The sequence below is a fragment of the Barbus barbus genome (genome assembly GCF_936440315.1).
Source record: "Barbus barbus genome assembly, chromosome: 50".
NCBI classification, from domain to species: domain Eukaryota; kingdom Metazoa; phylum Chordata; class Actinopteri; order Cypriniformes; family Cyprinidae; genus Barbus; species Barbus barbus.
In genome coordinates, this window is record NC_136728.1 from 8,668,234 (window position 1) to 8,688,899 (window position 20,666).

The following is a 20,666-nucleotide window of genomic DNA, read 5'->3' on the forward strand; positions in this document are numbered from 1 at the left end:
AATAACTGTCAAGTTCACACTGCACCAACAGACACCGACCAACTCTATATCTATAAGCATGTTCAGTCAGGTGAAAACAAACTCCAGCCAACTCCAACCAACACCAACAGGATCCCACTCCATCAAACTCCAACAGACTAGTTTGTTGAAGTTTGTCTGTGCGGTGTGAATTGGCCTTTAAATGTTATTATGTATTTTAGAACATTCAGAAAACATTCAAAAGTAATGTTCCCATAATGTTGGCAAAAATGAAACATTCCCTTAGTGTTTTCTCTAAGATTCTAAATAACCTAGAGACAACGTTAAGAAATACCGTTTTAATACCTAAATGGAATGGGAACGTTAGCAAAACGTTCTTAAAACATATTTTTGTTAGCAACTTTATTTAGTAACTTTAGGTCACAGATTGGATTGCTGGGACTGACGCTAAAGAAAATTCCAGTAGCTACCTCGCATAACTTGAGGTATTTTTTAACTATGTCCAAACAGAAACATTATCAGCTCTCGCAATGCTGGAAAGGAAGTGGTCTCACCTTTTCCCACTCCCATGTTTGGCAGTTTAAAGTCTACTGTTAAACTCCCTCAGCGTCATCGATTACTGCTCAAAATCACAATAGATTAATTTACGGAGTGGACCTTAATTTCAACTCTACCTGTAATTAAAATTGCGCAAGACACTTTCATGTTTGAGCTCACTAAACAAACTCTTTTGAGGTAAAGCAGTCTTTGTCACATTGATAAATAGGGAGAGCAGCTTCATTGTTTCACCACAGCAGCTGTGCACGGAGGACTGGGATGTTTGTCTCTTGGAAATACCCCCTTTGTGAACCTGCACAATGCTGCCACAGAATCGTACCACCCAATGGCCAAAACAACCCAAAAACGCTTTAAGATGTATTTTGACTTACATTTTTAATTAAATATCGAGTAGCTAGTGTCCCTGTTTACTCACAGCATTGCCAGCGACAAGTCTTCTTACTCACAAACAGCTCCAAATATAAGTTTTTACTCTTATAAATGTCAGAAGTTGTGGTAACATTTCTGAAAACATCACCTCATTGTATTATAAAAAGTTTGATCCAATAGACACTTCAGTGTTAAACTGCAGAATATAATAGTGAACTATCACTTACCTAAACCGCAAGCGGTGCACTCGAATAGCTCATGACCCTTACACTCCGTGCAGGTGGGATGACATAAAACGCACTGATTTTTTTGTAAGAACTGCCCGCTGGGACAGGACAGCGTCGGCGATCTGGGCTGAATAAAACCGAAACAGCATAATGATAAAATAAAGAGCGTCGAACCGGCGTTCATCGTTCGCGATGTTGTCCAGCGCATCTATTCGCCATACACACACTCACACACAGTTCATTCACTGAAATGGGTCAGTCCTGCGCTGCCAATGACAAAGAGCGTCTAAATAACAAAACTTGCCCAACAAGTTGCCCGGGGTCTACCCCATTCCCCCGCTTCATTCCGCATTCCATATAAAGGACAAGGGTATGCACAAACGCAAAATACTGAATTATTCAGTCTTCATGAAGTAGGCTATTACACACTTATACACACATACTAACATTATGTTCAAGGTTAATTTGTCTGTGAAAAACAGTAATCAGGGCAAAGTATTTCATAATAAATATACACTTTTATATACAGTAGTAAAATATGATTATATTTTTACTGTTGTTGGTAATAAAATCTGAAAATATTTAACAGTAACCAATACAAAGTATTTTTAAAAGTATACACATTCATATACAGTGCTAAGATGATAATAATAATAATTATTATTATTATTATTGTTTTGTTGTTGGTTATTCATAATTAATAAAAATATAATAATAACAATAATAATAATACAATTCAATAATAATATTATTAATACATTTTTTGCTTTTGTTGTTTTTATTATTATTATTATTATTATTATGAAAAATAATACAGCCAACTGTAAAAAACAAAACCTGTTCATTATGTTGACTTGTTACTGGTAAAATCTTTAAACTGTGATTATATAAATTATCTGAGATTATTTAACAGTCATAAGTGCAAAGTATTTCATAATGTATACTAAATTACTTAGAGTGATCAAATATAAAATATTATTATATTAATAATAATGAATTAAATGTGGTAGCCCACTGTAAAAAATAAAAGTATTCATTGGTTGACTAAGTTACCTGACCATATTGGGATAAACAACAAAAGACATGGAATGTGACTTTACTTTTATTTTACATTAAATGTGTTTTTAGAAGTATTATAATAAATAAATACATAATTTAAGAAGATAATTAAAGAAGATTTGCTCATTCTTTTTGGCAAATTTGCTCTGACTGAGTTAGATATGAGCAGGATTTTCAGGCCACTCCAAAAACAAGATTAAGGACATGCACATTAACCTTCTGGTTCAAAGCCACTTCAGTGCAGTTGTTTTTACTCGCTATTTTGGGTCACTTTCCTGTTGAAGGAAGAGCTTATGCTTGGGTTTTAAGTCTGGTTTAAGTATAGAATCTCCCTTTATACCCTCTCACGATTCGGATTTCTTATGCCAAACTACATGAGATGTGATATGAGTTTATTTCAAACAAGGCTTCATACATTAACTTCATACATTCCAGATTTAGGAAATGTATGTTGCATGCTATTGTTGTCTCGTGTGTTTCTAATTTCTGTTCCAGAGGACTTCAGCTCCTGTCAATCTGTTTTGGCCTCATCAATATACAGATCGTGTGAACTAAGTGGCCTAAGGTATACAGTAAAACCACAGTCTGTAACGAGCTCTGTGCAAACCTATGAAGACAAATGAGCAGCAGAGGGCGGAAGAGTGTGTGCTATTGTTGATACACCAGACCGAACAACAGGCTCTCCACTGGTTTTAGTAGAAAGTCTTAACGTTTTTTTTTTCAGCATCAAAACTAAAAAAAAATCCAAATTTCCAGTTAAATTCAGTGTTGTAGCGTTTTGATCAATGCCCATATTCTCGAAGGGGAATTTTATTTATTTATTTATTTATTTATATTTGTTTGTTTGTTTATTTGTTTGCTTACAGATGACTTACTATATTTTGAATGTCTAGTAATAATAATAATAATAATAATATTAATAATAATAATAAATACGTAAAAAGTAATAAATACACCAATAGACCCCTCAATAAAAACAAAAACAACAATAATATTAAATATAAAAGTAATAAATATAATAATAAATAACAAAAGATTAAAACAACAATAAGAATATTATAAAACATAAAAGTAATAAATATAATAAAATAAAAATAAACAACCACAACAACAACAATAATTATAATAATATATAATATAAAAGTGATAAATAATAATAAAATAACAAAAAGTTTAAATCAACAACAAGAATATAAAATATACAAGACAAATAAGAATATAAAATATAAAAAGTAATAAATATAATAATAAAATAGGCTGACAAAAAATTTAAGCAGCAACAACAACAATAATAATAATAAAACAACTATCCAACAGGAACCTCTTGTTGAACATTTTTAATTAGAATCTGATGACACAACTGGCTAATATTGCAAAGTAAATTATTTACCAATCAACACCAAATACCAGTCGCTTTTTATTGATTGACATTTAATAAAAGTCATCCATTAAAATAAATGTCTTATTGAGGAAATGAAAACTGAGTAAGAAGTTATTCAAAGAAATATTATAAAATGTATAAAAAGTATATTATTAAAAACCGATGTTTGGAAATAATATTTGTATTTGTTTCATTTTTCTCTATATATAAAAAAAAATGTAAAGGTTGTTTCAGTTGTGTACTAGCTTTGTAAAATGTTAATGTTATTATGTTAATTGAACATAAAAAGGTAATGAACAACATAAAAAATTAAATTATGCTAAATAAAGCAACAACAAAAAAAAGCTGTGGGAAAAACGCTTATCGATATTATGTAGTAAATGTGAATAATAAATAGTATGTTCTGATAGTATTTTGTTTTCATACAACACAAAGTCTTTTCAGTCGTGTATTAAAAAATTGTGTGACACCACAGACCCTGATAGCAATCCTAACAGGCAGCTGTTTTCCACGGTGGGCGGAGTCTGTAGCTCATTTATAACGTTGTTCAATGAACTGTGGGCGGAGTCTGTTGCTCCTTTACGTCATTAAAGAGGGCGTAAGAGATGAGGTGGGCGTGTCTTCGGTGCCACTGCTGCATCAGTGAATGACATGAGGATGTGAAAGAATACAGCGGGCAGGGCATATGATTTTAAAGCCATTCTCGACTGCTATATGAACGATGAGGAATACACCAAGGACTGACTGAGGAACGGTAAGACGCGTCTTAAATAATAGCCTGCTGGCATAAGGAGCATCCGTGTGCAATAAGAGGAGATCCAGGTGCACCTGTCTTCTGTACGTGCCTGGACCGCTATAAGACGCATCTTGCGGGTATACAGTGTTTTTATTTATTTATTTGCCCAATCGAGTCCGGTTTGAACAAAGGAACTTGGGTGGGATAATAAATAGCCGATTATTTTGGTGGATTTGAGGTAAGGGCGTCTTTTCAGCGCATCATCATCAAATGCATTGCGATATGATTGGGGAATGAATTTTCTTTGTCTGTAGACACATTATATGGCTATATATCAGTACGGGCTGGGACTGTTGCGTAACAGGCTGAACAGAAAATCCGTTTATGGATTACAACATAATGATCAAATATTTAATGTGAGAAGAAGGATGATTGTGGATGCTTTTCTTGTTCACTGCCTCTATATGCACAGATCTCAAGCAGAAATCAGCATGCCTTGGTTTATGTGTGTCAGAAAGGCTCTTTGGTTATTCAATCTATATGCTTTTAATATACAGTATAGCCTACTTTATCAGTGCTGTGGGCTGAAGGTACCTGTAAACAATCCACTAGCTATCCACCAATGGTGCGTTTAGGCCCTTAGCCGGGCTGTTGGGCTCAGTATTTTTTCTTTTAGTAAGCTTAAAGGTGCACTCAGTCTAGAGAAGTTTTAGATGTTAAAAAATGCACAACGATTTTGGAAATATCAGTAATATGAGTTGGATACTCTAGACCAGCTGGTTGGAACTTCTAGAGGGCTTCAAGATTACTTATAATGATTTAAAATAAATTAAGGTATGACAAAGATAATGTACAGTTAGTTAGATGCAGGTCACAAAGTGGGCATTTACCAAATAAATAAATATTCTGACCAAAAAAAAAAAAAAAAAGATTAAATAATTATAACTTTTATCTTATATAGGGACCATTCTGCTTCCACAAATTTAATTCTTAAAATAACAGTATATTTAATACTAATAAATAACAGTAAACTATTTTCTTGTATATCACTTTAAAGGCCCGTTTACATTAAGATCGATAAATATAAAGATAACTACAACGATTATTATAGCAGCGTCCACACCAGCGCACGATAAGTTTCTGTTTATTATAAGTATGCACTGCGGTTTTGTCATCTGCTGCTTTGAATGTTATGGCACTTTAAAGCAGGATGGATTCTGATTGGCTGTCAAAGTTTTTATGGTTTATCAGCTGGAAAATTGTTCTGAAAATTATTCCAGCAATATTGTTGTTCCACTGTGTCGTTATTGTTAGTTGTAATGTGGATTCTTTAAATTTAGAACGATTTTTATAACTATATCTTTATCGTTACAGTTATTGTCCTTGGTGTGAACGAGCCTTAAACTAGTGCTTTTAAAACCATAAACATAATGTACATCTAAGCAAAGAGAAACATAGGCGAAAAGAAGTTCAAATAGCTACATTGTGAAACAGCTGTAGGTAGTAAACAAACAAAATCATGCATCCAGGCCAGAAGGTGTCAGTATAGAGTCCAACAAGAGCCAGATAAACGTTTAGCAAAAACTTACTTACTGCACCTTTAACCTTCATTTGATTTATGGGATATTGTGGCTTTGTCATGTTTGTAGGCCAAAAGAGTTTCACGAGTTCGCACTAACATAAAATATGATTGAGCAATTAGTAAGCATATTTGGCATGCTGTCCGGAGGGAGGGCTCCGAGCTCAGGATAGAGCCTAAACCGAATAAAATCGTGTTTGTAAAATCGAATACCGTATCTTTGATTTTTGACATTTGACTTCTTAGTGAACTTGTATAACAATGCTTTATTGTGTGCTTGTGGTTTCTTAATATTGTCAGTCAGGAGGAAGTTTCAATGCTGGCTATCATGCACTTGTCCGATTGTTTTAACATCAGACACACCCACAAGATCGCCAGCTGACTTGCTGACACCTCTAGGCACACTGAATCCTTTCAAAAATATTTTATTTTCTTATTAACAGCTTGTCTGTAACAGGAAACTTTCACACGTTCGAAGGTAGACTTTTCTGGCAATGTGCAAACAGGCTTTATAAAGGTTTGTGTGCTGCGTTTATTGATGTGTGTGTGTATGTATGTATGTAAGTTATTATTTTAACATTATTATTAATTTCTGATGCTGTAATACAACTAGGCTCCTGCAAACTTATAATATTGATCTACATTCTGAGTTGACAGTCATAAATCTTACTAGGGACTTAAGGTTAAACTCAAAGCATGAGGAAATAATAAATAGTCACGGGGATATTTTATTGATCCTTGAGGGGAAATTTAGAAAAGGCCAAACAGGTTCCTCTGAGATGCGATAAATGCGACACATTACCACACAAACATAAAGCTGCATTCCACTTTCACGGCAGACAATCGGCACTCTTTCAGGTGGACGGCCTTTCTTTCGGTTGTTTCATCTTATTAAATGTTGCGCTCCAAAAGTAGGCGGCACACATGAACATGTACTGTATGACCTTGACCTGATTGTTTCAGATGCTGTCATAAAATCTGACATGCCCATGTTGACCCAGTCTGCAAAACTCCAGGTTTTTATTTCTCTGAAACGGAGAAAAGAGGATGATTTGGAGACAGATGGGATTATCAGGGCAAGGCACCAAAGCGGAAACCCCAGGCCGTTGAAGCCACTGAGGGCCTGTGTCCGACGGGGCTCCAAGGGACAATGTTTGGCAACCGATCAGTTTCTACATGGAATTCTGTCCATGTTGTAAGCACTTTACTGAGATCAGTCTGGAGATCGGCTCTGTAATCTGACATAAAATTAATTAATTTGTTAAAAGAGATCACAGACTTTGATGCTTTTTTGTACAGCTTTTGAGGTTTCAAGGTTGGTGGGTCACAACTAGTGGGACGTGGACAGAGGGAACCAGTGAACCTTTTAGTGAACAGTTTCTAAAAGAACAACAAATCTTTCAGTGATCAGTTCTTAAAAGAACCACTTAGTGTAAGGAACATTTTAATAATCTGAAAAACCTTTTTTATTATAAAGAACTCTTAATGGAAAGTTTCCATGGATGTTAAAGATTCTTCATGGATCAATGCCAATTAAGACAATTTTTTTAGATTTAAAACATTTTATTGGTTGAACTCCATAATTTATAATTTAATTCTCATATACTTATCCTTGGACTCAATATTGGAGATGTTTTGAACACTGTTCCTGCTGCTCTTTTCCATACAGTAAACATACAGTATATAATAACCAGTGATTTTCAAGTCCCAAAACTAACCATAAGTGTATCGTAAATGTAAGTCCGTACATATTTATCTGCTGTATTCTAAGTCTTCTGAAGCAGTTTGATTTAATTTCAATTCTGGTCTGTCATTTCTCCCTGCCTTTGCATAGTCAAACTTGGCACTCCAAGAAAAATTTCATTTTGGGTGAACTATTAATTGGCATAAACACATTGTATGCAGTTTAGTAGGAAAGTCCCTGTAGTAGCAAAGTATCTGCCAATAACAAATGTAAATGTAATCAAGAGTGAGGGAAAATGTTTTTTCATAAGATGTAATTCTGTAAAGCATAACAACCTCTGCATTTTTAGACTACACTATATTTAGAGCATCAACATGAAAGCAGCTTAAATATAGTTGTATTCTGGATTTAACTTGTGGAGAACTGTAATATATTGTCCTTTTTTGATTGTTTGACTATGTAAATGTTCAGGACCATTTCAGTGTTGCTCAACAGGAAGCTCATCCCATCAAAAGCAGAAGCTTTCTGTTTTTCCGCAGCATTCCATCTGCCTCCCACCTCATTCTCCAGAAGTTTTAGTCCTTGAGATGAGATGAAATGAGTCAAGTGGCCCACAGCAATCAGTGCTCAATCACTGCACGGGGCTTTGAAGTGCGACCCGCTCCCTCTGCCGCACCACAGGTGGGGAAGCAATGTTAAGTGGTCTGTCCAAAGGCAGAGAGAGGTCACCCAGAAGGCGAAAGGGATTGTGGAGAGGACTGGTCCAGAGAGAGAGAAAGTGAGAGAGAGTAAGGAATGAAGGGATTGAAAAGACAGCGAGAGGAGGGAGAAAATCAAGAAGGGTTGCGCAGGTCAGCGAGGGCTTTTCTAGATGGGACGGGTCATTCTGTGATGACTTTAATTTCCTGAGATCGGTCTCGTTCGTCTTCTCTGGCTCTAATCTCGGTGTCAACGTTCATACTGATTGTCAGGGCGTACATTTGGACACTCAGATACTCCAGACAAATCAAAAAAGCTTGCCAGTGTAGTTTCATGGCCACAAGCCACACAGAAACTACTGTAAAATTATAAACTGTTAATAAAATATGTGTTAGTGTGTGTTTATTATAAATATATACTTCAAATTAAAATTCAGTGAAATGCACATGTATTAGAATTTAAAGTCAACATAAAATAAAACTCCTGTTTAATTTCTTACACATTGCTAGTCTTATTGTGTAAAAAAAGGCCTGTCTGCTATGTTCTCAGTCAAAGACAAATCAAGAATTTTTTTGCCAGTATAGTTATATGGCCAAATCAAAAGCAGAAACTATTATGATATGATATAATATAATATAATATAATATAATATAGTACAGCTTATAATATGCATGTACATATATATATATTTAACACATAAAATACAAATTTAGACTGTTTACTTTTTTACACATTCATATTCTTATTGTGCTTGTTTATCACATAAAACGTGTATTTGTCTTTTCTTTGAACTTTTTCATCAAAATGTAAAAATGTGCAATTGAATCATATTGAACAGAATAATTTCAGATTTTATTATTTGTCTCTCTTAGGGCTTAAATGGCAAAAAAATTTAAAAGATTTGGCACAAAAAATAAAATAAGATAAATATATATATATTTATATATATACCTAACAAACTGACTGTATTGCTGTTTGCATTGTTTATTAGAAATATATTTTTTTTCTATGTACTTACCATAAAGCTTATTTGACACTCATTTGGCACTTGCTGAGTGTTGATATTTGACCTTGATTTTTTATAATTCTTAATTGCATTAAATTGTTGTTTTCACTCCTATTTATGGAGATAATCACAGGGATCAGAACTGTTCAGAGACTGATCTGTTTGTGTAGTAATTTGCTACTGAAACTAAAGCTTCGATGGGATGTCCTGAATGAGGCCATTCTGAGAGGGAGTAGTGTGAGGATCTGTGGGATTTGAACTGTCATGGTGGGATCTCTGAAATGTAGAGGCTCTGTGAGGTCACTAAGCAGGGGCTCTATCAGTGTTTTTAATCCCATGTTATCCCGGGGGAAATCAGCGAGTACTCGGAAATCTTGTGAAAGGAATTGTTTCACCAAAAATGGAAATTCTGTCATCATTTACAAACCCTTGTGTCATTTCAGAGCTTGACAACTCCAGTCCTCATTCACTCTCATTTTATTAAAAAGACTGCCCAGCATATTTTTCAGAAATTCACCTCTTGTTGCGTTACACAGAAAAAGGAAATACGGCTTTGAAAGGGGGTGAGTAAATGATGACAGCCGATCTCTGGGTCTGGTGGTAGCACTTTTAGCATAGCTTAGCATAGATCATTGAATCTGATTAGACCGTTAGCATTCTCGCTAAAAAATGACAAAAGAGTTTCAATATTTTTCCTATTTAAAACTTCTTCTGTAGTTACATCATGTACTAAGACTGACGGAAAATTAAAAGTTGTGATTTTCTAGGCCGATATGGCTAAGAACTATACTCTCATTCCGACATAATAATCAAGGAACTTTGCTGCCGTACCATGGTTGATATTACGCAGTGCCTGAAAGTAGTCCCCAGCTAGCAGTGTTGGGGAAGCTACTCTGAAACTGTAGTTTGACAAGCTACAAGCTACTCGTAAGTTAAAGTAGTTAAACTACAGTCAAGCTACCCTTTTGGAAAAGTAGTTAGCTACACTACAAGTTACTATCAAAAAGTAGCTAGCTACATTGAAACTACTTTTGATTTTTTTGAACAACGTATATTATAAATAACCGAATAAGTGCCTGAGGAATGTTTTAAGTAAAATATTTAGTGTTTAAAACAATGCAATACAATTATGATTTCAAAGAGTATTGTTTTATTACACACAACACTCAAATATCTCAGACTGTTACAAAAAGTGTAACCTTTACTTGTCGTTTCTTTGAGAGACATGAACTTGGACAAATAAGGCCATGGGTAATTAACGTTAGTTGTTTCTCCATCCTCCAAATCTGCCGCCACGTCTTGCTCCATCATGGATAATATGGGTGTGTCAACCCACTTCTGTACGTCAGTGAACCGTTAGCCGCAAGATGCGTGATTAAACAACAGGTGGCGGTAATGGCAAAAAATGAGTTTGTAATCTAACAAGAAGAATATCCTTGCATCGCGCTGATTCGCGCAGGCTCGACAAAACGCAATGTAGCTTTTGCTCGCGCTACACCGCTACTTGCTGCAAAAAGTAGTTAGCTACTGGAAAAGCTACACTGTTTAAAAAGCAACTGAGCTACTGCCAAGCTACTGAAAAATGTAGTTAAGTTAGTAGCGTCGCTACTTGTAGTTAACTACTCCCCAACACTGCCAGCTAGGTAACTAGTCATGTGGTTATGATATAGCGGGGGACTACTAGATGCTAACGGTCTAATCAGATTCAATGATCTATGCTAAGCTATGCAAAAAGTGCTACTGCCAGACCTGGAGATCAGCTGAATGGATTTGAAAACGGTAAAACTGAACTGTTTAACTCTCGGGGAGTTGGAAAATGAGCCTATTTTCAAAAAAGTGGAGTGTTCCTTTAACACGATCAAGGCTCAGAAACGTAGCAAGGAGATCATTAAAATAATCCTTGTGACATCAGTGATAATGTTATAAAGCTACATAATGTTATAAAGCTACAAGAAAACAACAAAGAAAACAAAAATAACGACTTTATTCAACAATCCGTCTCCTCTGCGTCACCCTATAGTGCCATTTTGGAGAGTATGACATACGCAAACAATGTATGCAATGTATTGACGCGGATACGTTGTTTATGTTCAGATCCAAGCGTAAACAACATAAACCGTGTATACTCATACGGTGCTGCTGACACAGAACAGCATACATTGTTTACGTATGTGATACACTCCAAAATGGCGGTATAGGGTGACGCAGAGGAGATTAATTGTTGAATAAAGTCATTATTTTTGTTTTCATTCTGTTCTCGTAGCTTTATGACATTATGGTTGAACCACTGATGTCACATGGTTTACTTAACAATCTCCTTGCTACGTTTCTGAGCCTTGATCGTGTTAAGGTCCTTGCTGTATATGGGAGGGTCAGAGAGCTCTCGTAATTCATTGAAAATATCTTAATTTGTGTACCGAAGATGAACGAAGGTCTTATGGGTTTGGAACGACATGAGGGTGAGTAATTAATATGACACAGTTTCATGTTTAGGACAACTTGGGTCATACATTTTTCTTCCAGCAGCTCACTTTGTGTCCTCCACTGTTCTCCACAAGCGTTTTATCCATGGAAAGGCTTTATTTACTACTGTAAAGTGACGTGACTGCAGATATTTTCCATGCACAGCGCACAGACAAGATTAATCGATACCGTTGATTATTTTCATGATCGCTTTTATTGATTAATTGCTGCAGCCGTAGTTTAATGTGACTCATGTGATTATACTGTCTGGACCTGTGCAGATGAGGTTGAGATTGTGTTATTTCTCATTCAGAAGCAATTCAGATGAGTGCAGGGCTGAAGCAGGTTTATAGAGGAGACTATGGCAAGTCAAGCAGCTTGTTGTTGGTTGTGAACATGTCTAAAACAGTTCATCCTTTCTTTATGCAAAGTTTATATATTATGGCCCAAAAATGATAGTGGGAGTTAAAATTCTATACAATTATACACAAAATATAATAAAAATAAATAAATCTAAAAATAAAAAACCAAGTAGGTCATTTTAAAATGTGTATTTATTTTTAGATTAACTTTAAGTCAGTGTTGCAAAAGGTGCATCTAAATGTAAAAATAGGATAAATGTGCAGCACTATTAAATATCCAGTATTGGACCAATTACATACAATTAAAAATGATGCCAATTATACCACAGGTCAAATTGTGTAAACCCATAACTTTTCATGAAATAGCTCACCTAACAATTGACTTACTTGATTCTTGAGTGTTTTGTAACCAAATGTAATGACATCACCTTTTATAGTCAGAACTAAAACCAGTCACTCGCTGAATAACCTAGTGCAGATGTCCTTAAGAAAGATCAGCTTGTTCTCAATAAGCCGAAGGGAGAGTCAAACTTCAGATGTGACTGACAGTCTGTGGAGAAACTCAAAGTGTGGTGAGGAATCTGGCTGACAGCTCGGAGACTGGACCAGGAACAGCGGCTATCGGACGGATAACCTGACAGGTTAAATATGGCCCTCAAACCGACAGACGCTGGGTCAGGTCAGGACTGTCTGGCGTGAGGCTGAAGAACATACTGGAGATGGACAGGGTGAGAAGTTCTTATGATGGAGGTATGAGGACAGTGTTACTTAGGGTCACAGTTCTGAGATCAGCCCTGTGTTTTGAACTTTGAAGGCAGAGGTTATGAATTTGTTTGGAGTCTGGTGATGATTTAGATGCTTGATGATTAATCTCAAGAAATTACACACATTTTAATGGAAGCCAGTTTCTGCCACAGAATAAAAAAAATAAAAAGGTTATTGCGATTTTTTTTTTTTTCCATCTTTAATAAGTTGTACGTTTATACCTCACAATTCAGTTTCTGGCAATTCTGAAAAAAATAAATATATAAACTCACAAATCTGAGTAAAAAAATAATTTTTTCTCACAATGCCAAGTGTACATTACTCATATGTAATGTTTATATTTCATATCTTCCACAGAATTTCTTAAATCTTGCACTTCTGATATTTAGTTTGGTTTGTTTTTTTTTGTTTTTTTTATATCTTTCCCTAAAAGTTAAAAAGATAATTGCAACTTTTTTAATTTCACAATTCTGTTTGTATCTTGCAATTCTCACTTCAGAATTTGTGAGATATACACTCAGAACTGCGAGGGGAAAAAGTCTGAATTGTGAGATAAATTATTTAATTATTTATTTATGTATTTTATCCTTTGTCAGAAACAAGCTTCCATACATTTTATCAGATTGACCTAAAATTAAATCAAGGAAGAAATATGCATAATGGTGTATAATTACCACAATTTAAACATCATTTATGTATATTATTTAGCTGTTTTCTCATTATAATTCCATTTTTCATTTTGGTTTACTTCTGACATTCCATTTAAATAATATTAATAATAATTTAATAATTATATTAAAATATTTAAATAAATTTGCAGAATTGAACTGGCCCTGAAATAACTGAATTTAAACATCATTTATCATTTGCGTGTGTGTGCTTTGAAGCACACACTAATGGTTTGAATATATTTTTAAATATTTAATTTACCATTTAAACAGATTTTTCCTGAGAATAAGCTCAGAAAATGTGAAAATGTACATTCTGTGTGGGTCTGGAAATGTAATTTGCTGATGGTTTTTCATTTTAGCAGGTTACACTCATTTGACTCATGAGTGACTCAAACACTGATGTATTTACAGGAATCTACAAGATGTTTCAATTGTGTAGGATGTGGAAACAAAATTAGCATTGATTTCATTGTATTTCAGGAACAGCTGCAGGAGTAAAAATATGAATAGGGTTTTCAGTAAATGCTTGAAGGATTTTTAACTTGCCATTCATGTACATTGAATACTTGACGTCACAAATGGACCCTGTGTTTTACAGGATATTGTAATATTAATGTTGTTAGAATATGTCATTACATCACCATGAATGTTTAAGAAGTATTTCTTTCACTCCCAATGATTTCAGAACTAAATAATTCTTATGTTGCCAAAAGGTTGAGTAGTGGTTAGTATCAAAGCTGAAATATGCACAAAGTTAGTGTGCTAATAGTGTGTTGTCCTAGCTATTAGCCAGTTACCACAGTAAAAATCTACATTGAGAAGTCTTTAATTTCATCCACTTTGCTACTATAACCATATTTATGTTGTCGCCTTTAGTTGACTTGGCGCAGGATTTTAAGCATCTTTCGGCATGAGTGCTACGTTTTTTCAACAGAAAATGTTTCCCTTTGTTTTAAGTGATAGCGAAACATGCTAGCATTAACGATACTAACATTATCAACTACTTTCTCTGTGCATCTCCTAATTGTGGAGGAATATAGGCACTTTGTAAGAGGCTGCTTTTTTTGTGTGTGTCTTTATTTGACACCAGCTCATCTGTTTTGGGAACAATAGTTTAACTTTGCGGTGTTATATTAGCTTTAAAAGGACAACTAAAATGTTCCCTTTGTGTTAAATGAATGAGTCATATTGAGAATGAGTCATAGTTGCACGTTATTCCAATGAAAATCTTTCATCAAAATGTAATAACTCTTTCCCTTTCAGTTGAGGTCACCTCTGTCCTAGTTTGTAGGACATTTTTATTCATTTTTGAAAAGGAAATGAGTTGCAAACACCATTTATGTTGACTTTTACTAGTTAATGGTTATCTAATGGCCTCCGGTTGCACATGTCCATCAGGTCCACAAGATCATGGCATGTCCTGTTTGTCATTTTCGGTTTCAGAAGGATGCTCATGAGCACCCCCTTTATGGCCACTGTGCACACTGTGATTGCTCAATGCACACAGTTTTTCAGTTCTCCAGTGCAGGCCTCTATTGATTTTGGCATGTTTTTAGTAATATTATATATATATATATAGAGAGAGAGAGAAAGAATATGCTAATTTTTGAGGCCTTTGCCATGCTCAAAACTCATGAAATTGACACATCAGACCTGTGAAAAATTGGAAAGTTATGTAGTGATTGGGCTTAGTTGTGGTCAAAGGGCTCTATAGTGCCACCAAATGCAGGCTGTGATCAGGATGAAGTTTTTTCGAAGTGGACGAAATTCAGTATGGTCATTGATGACATCATGTAGGACAAAATTTATTTGGTTTTATCTGACTCTGCCCAACAGGAAGTCAGCCATGTTGGATGATTTTTAAATTTTCAAGCAACGTTTTGAGGTGCTTACCGTGGTTAAAGACTGAAATTTAACAGTTAAATTTGTCTTAGGATATCTTTAGATTTGATATTGCAATTCTGGGGCAATGTGCCTCATCTGCTCCACAGCGCCCTCTAGTTCAAAAATACATATTTTGTCCTTTTGGACGTGCGTACTATTACCCAACAGTACATGTGGCACTGCAAAGGCTGAGGCTCCATAGCTTGAATAGATAAAGGTGAATTCAGATAAATTAGACCACTTTTTGCCATGGCAATAACTAGGAAAAATGTCCCTTGCACTGTTCCTTCCATGGAGCACTCTTGATAGATACTGACCACTGCAGACCGGTGCAATTTTGGAGATGCTCAGACCCAGTCGTCTAGCCATCACAATTTGGCCCTTTTCAGACTCACTCAAATCCTTATGCTTGTCCTTATCCTTATCCTTAAACTTTGAGGTCAAAATGTTCACTTGCTGCCTAATATATCCCACCCAATAACAGGTGCTGTGATGAAGAGATAATCTGTGTTGTTCACTTCACCTGTCAGTGATCATAATGCTATGCCTGATTGGTGTACATACACTAATGTTCAAAAGTTTGGGGTTCAGGTTTTTTTTTTTATATATACTTTTATTCAGCAAGTACACATTTAAATTAATCAATTGTGACAGTAAAGACCCTTATAATGTTACCAAGATTTCCATTTCAGTGCTGTTCTTTTGTGCTTTTTATTAATCAAATAATCCTAAAAAATGTATCCACAAAAATTATTTAGTAGCGCAAAATAATTTATTATTATTATACTATTATTTTCAACATTTCTTGAGCATCACATCTATATTAGAATGATTTTCTCAAGGATCATGTGACACTGAAGACTGGAGTAATGGCTAGAAGAAATAGAAATGGAGTAATATATATATTTGTTTAAATAAAACTGCAAAATATTAAAACTTTTACTGTATTTTCAATAAAATAAATGAAGCCTTGGTGATAAGAAAGTTCTTTCAAAAACATTGCTGATTCTAAACTTTTGAACAGTAGTAAGAAATATAATATATAAAAAATAAATGCATTTGAATACCTTCTAAATGCAATTATTACAAGCTTTATTCTCAATGAATGCAGCCGAGTACAGATCAATATACTGCAAAAACACATTCAGATCTAATGTGGGAGGAGCAATTGGGTGAACTTCATATTCTTTCTATATTATATTCACTGGAAGTAAGTAGGCCATTCCACTACATTTGAAGGATTTCTGCATACTTCAACTAGGCAGAAGTAGGACATGAATTAAAACAATCCGATGAGACCAAAAGCATCTCTCAATAGCGTAAGAGAATGGAAAGGTGAAAAAGAGTAGGATGAAGGAGGGGTGAAGGATAAGGATGTTTGGGCTCTTCGCTAAAGGAAGAGTGAGACAATGTCAATTGTATCTGGAAGAAAGCCACGCTGAGACGCATAAGTGACTGAAAATTCAATCAAGAGGGACCCTGGGTGTTTTGGCACAAACACACCCTCGTTGGACAAACACACGCACACGACGAAGGGCTGGTGGCCAGCGGTGACATTCGTACTGTGGCGTTTACTCTGTCATGGGGGATGGGGGCAAGAAAATGACAGCCCAGACACAAACTGACACGCAGCAGGCAAAGCGAGCTCAACAAACACGTCATCTCCACCCAGTGTCCTGCTGAGCCTTTGTTTCCCTACAGAACTCTCTCAGGAGACAACAACGAGCTGTTGTGTACCAAAATTAACTATATATTTTGAAAGTGAGAAGTGAGCAAGGGAGAACTGACAAGGTGGAAAACAGATCACCCCTCACCCTTACTGTCTGTATATACTGTTAACAGTCAGATACTGTATGATCTCTCTGGCTTTACATCAAAATGTTTTCAACTCATTTTTAGTATGGTGCACAGAATGCAGCATGGCATTTTCATAATGGAAGCCAAAGTCAACAATGAAACTAAATTTCTATTAATCACATAATCATCTTTGAGAGCAAAGGGGCCTCCTGCTGGTTCGGAGGTTTTACACAACTTGTGTACTTTGCGTATAAGGAGGACTGCCACTGCGGCAGATGCTGAAAACACCATGAGTATCATGCATGAAACTGAGAAACACAGAGCAGGTTCATAATCCAAAATTTTGGGACATTTTTATGACTGAATTCCACGGTTTTGCCTCGCAGATATCATAGGGCCCTCCATTAGAAATATAACACATCAGTTTATTCCCCCAGTTGTTTAACTTGCTAGAGTAAAATGTCTGTACAGTTTTGGTAAAATCTCATTTGCACTTTGAGACGTTTTCCGTCTCCAGACAACCTGACACCTCTGTGTCGACATTCAGCTGTGAAATTGCACCTTGCTCCATATGTCACTCTATAACAAACTATGTTTCACATGGGGAAATCTTTGTAATTGTCTTCATGTATATCACCTGATGGACCCCTGTAGATTTGGGTCAACCGATGTTGTATTAGCTGAGCTCTTGTTCAGATGGCTGAAAAGTAGGACAGGAACAAGAGAGAGACACAATGAGAGAAATGGAGAGGCCCGGTTCTGGCGCAGCCGGCCTACCCTACCGCTGCGTTCAAAGCCATGTTGGTTCTGTCTGTTCCCTTGCCAATCCGTAGAGAGTCCAGGCCCAAACACAGAGCCTTTACTAGAACAGGACTGGACCAGAGCCATGCTTGAGGAAAATGCTAAAGCTAATAAGCTAAGTCCTGTCTTTACGTCTATGCGGACAGTTATTGTTTTAAATGGGAAAATTTCACCATTTAGTGAAGTGACATACTGCCAAGTATGGTGACCCATACTCGGAATTCGTGCTCTGCATTTAACCCATCCAACGTGCACACACACAGCAGTGAACACACACACAGCAGTGAACACACACCCGGAGCAGTGGGCAGCCATTTATGCTGCGGCGCCCGGGGAGCAGTTGGGGGTTCGGTGCCTTGCTCAAGGGCACCTCAGTCATGGTATTGAGGGTGGAGAGAGCGCTGGACATTCACTCCCCCCACCTACAATCCCTGCCGGCCCGAGACTCAAACCCGCAACCTTTGGATTACGAGTCCGACTCTCTAACCATTAGGCCACAACTCCCCACAATTTACAGGCATTAGCTAGTGAATTTACTACTGACTGAACCAGAAATTATTCAGCCAAACAACAAACTGAGCTCAGTTACTGATTTTTGACAGATGCGGTAATTGAATTTTCATCAGATCATTTAAATTTGTTTGTTTGACAAGAACTCCATGAAAATGAAATGCAAGAATTTATGTGTCAATTCTTAAGTTTCCATCCAATTTTTGAGCTATTCTGTTGTTGAAAATGCATAAAAATATTTGCGAAATTTGCTGTCTGTAGCCTGTTTACAAACAACTAGCATTTTATCAATAAACTGGTGTGTGTAATGACATCATCCTTTGAACACCAATAATCGCAAGATTTGGTGTAGCGCAAAAGAAATCACCCCCTGAGCCGTTTATGTACATAATTTTGAGTATATCGGAAATTCTCTACTTATCGCATCTCAGATATCCCCATCTTTGTAAAATGGAGAGAGTACTGAGACAATTAAAATTGGCCAGCCTACTGCGTACTATGAAATGAAAATTCTGTCATTAATTACTCACCCTCATTTCGTTCCAAACCTGTAAGACCTTTGCTCATCTCAGGAACACAAATTAAGATATTTTTGATGAATTCCGAGAGCTGTCTGACCCCTGATGTCACATGGATTATTTTAACAATGTCCTTACTACATTTCTGGACCCTTGCTGTATATGGGAGGGTCAGAGAGCTCTCGGAATTAATAAAAAATGTCTTAATTTGTGTTCTGAAGATGAATGGAGGTCTTACAGGATTTGGAACGACATGAGGGTGAGTAATTAATGACAGACTTTTTGGGTGAACTACCCCTTTAAAAATCAAGGTTTTTATTTGGAAACAGTGGTTCCATAAAGAAACTTTAACATACGTGGAATCTTTCCATTGGACAAAAAAAATTTTATAGTGGAAAAAAAGGTTATTTTGGAGTACTAAAATGTTCTTATTAAAAGGTTCTCAAAAATGGTTGAGGAACGCAAAAATGGAGAACCCAAAAATGGTTCTTCAGGAACATCGCTGCGAAACTCCTCTTTTGGAATGTTTATTTTTAAGACTGAATGTGTCTTTGTCAGTGTGAAACCCGTGAATATCACATGAATAATATAGGCATGCCAAAGTCAACACTCTCTATCAGGTTTGTTTAGACGCCTGTTGTTGGCTGCAGCATCTGCTGCTGCAGTGAGAACTGGATTTCTGAGCTTTCTCTCAGCTGGTGGAGCAAACACTTACACGACCAGATGGGTCTGACTGGCAGCTGCAGACATACCGAGATGCCGCCATGTGCCTCTCGAGTCGAGGCGTCAGAGATAGAGTTAGAAAGGGAAGGAGGGTGGTGACGAAATGCACTTTCCTCATGACACTTGACCCCGCTCGTTGTTTCCATCCGAAAAGATTTGACCTGAACCAGCCAAAGTCAGTCATCTAATTCCTCATGTAAGAGACGAGATAGATCCATCGTAGCCGACCTCATCTTTGGGAATATTTGTGCAGATCTGCAAGTTGAAACTAATGTGTCGGATGAACTTGCATTAATAAACCCATCTAAAATTAATGAAACCATTTCCTCAAATTCCACAGTTGTGAAAAGGAATCACGTATGCAGATAGATGTTTTTTCAGCTAGTAAAGGCTAATCACTCATTTCAAAGCAGTTCTTTGTCATTCTGCCAGAATGCTCAGCCAAAATGTGCAGTTCTCAGAAATTCTGTCATCGCATTCTCATCGTGAATTTTGAGGAATGTCCTGTTTTCAGTTTAATGAAGATTAAGGCTGTCAAGCTTCAAAATGACAAAAGTAGTACATATTACAACTGTATGCTGCATCTTTTGATATATGATATATCATGTAATATGATAGGTTTGTGTGAGAATCTGACAAATCTATATGCTGTTATTCACCAAAACAAAAATGCAAATGTGGAATCAGTGTTGTAGAACTAAAACTATTAAAAATATTGTTTTGGGTAATTAAAATAAAATATAAATATCTCACAAATCTGAATTGAAATATAGTGCAATTAGTCATGTAGAGTCTTCATATGATACTTCCATGGTGGTTTTGCATCTTTACTAAAGCATTAAAGCACGACTTCCCATTCACTGTATTGGAAAAGAGCAACCAGCACATCATTTAA

General features: G+C 36.0%; 1 protein-coding gene across 1 annotated transcript in view; it reads left to right on the plus strand.

Moving 5' to 3' along the window:
• Nucleotides 1-4,224: 4,224 nt before the first annotated feature.
• The window catches only part of LOC306867957 (OTU domain-containing protein 7A-like), an 82,602-nt gene continuing 66,160 nt past the window's right edge, over nt 4,225-20,666 (plus strand). The window contains exon 1 of the mRNA XM_079413915.1: nt 4,225-4,327. The gene's annotated coding sequence lies outside the window, so the exon portion shown is untranslated. The remainder of the gene's footprint in view (nt 4,328-20,666) is intronic.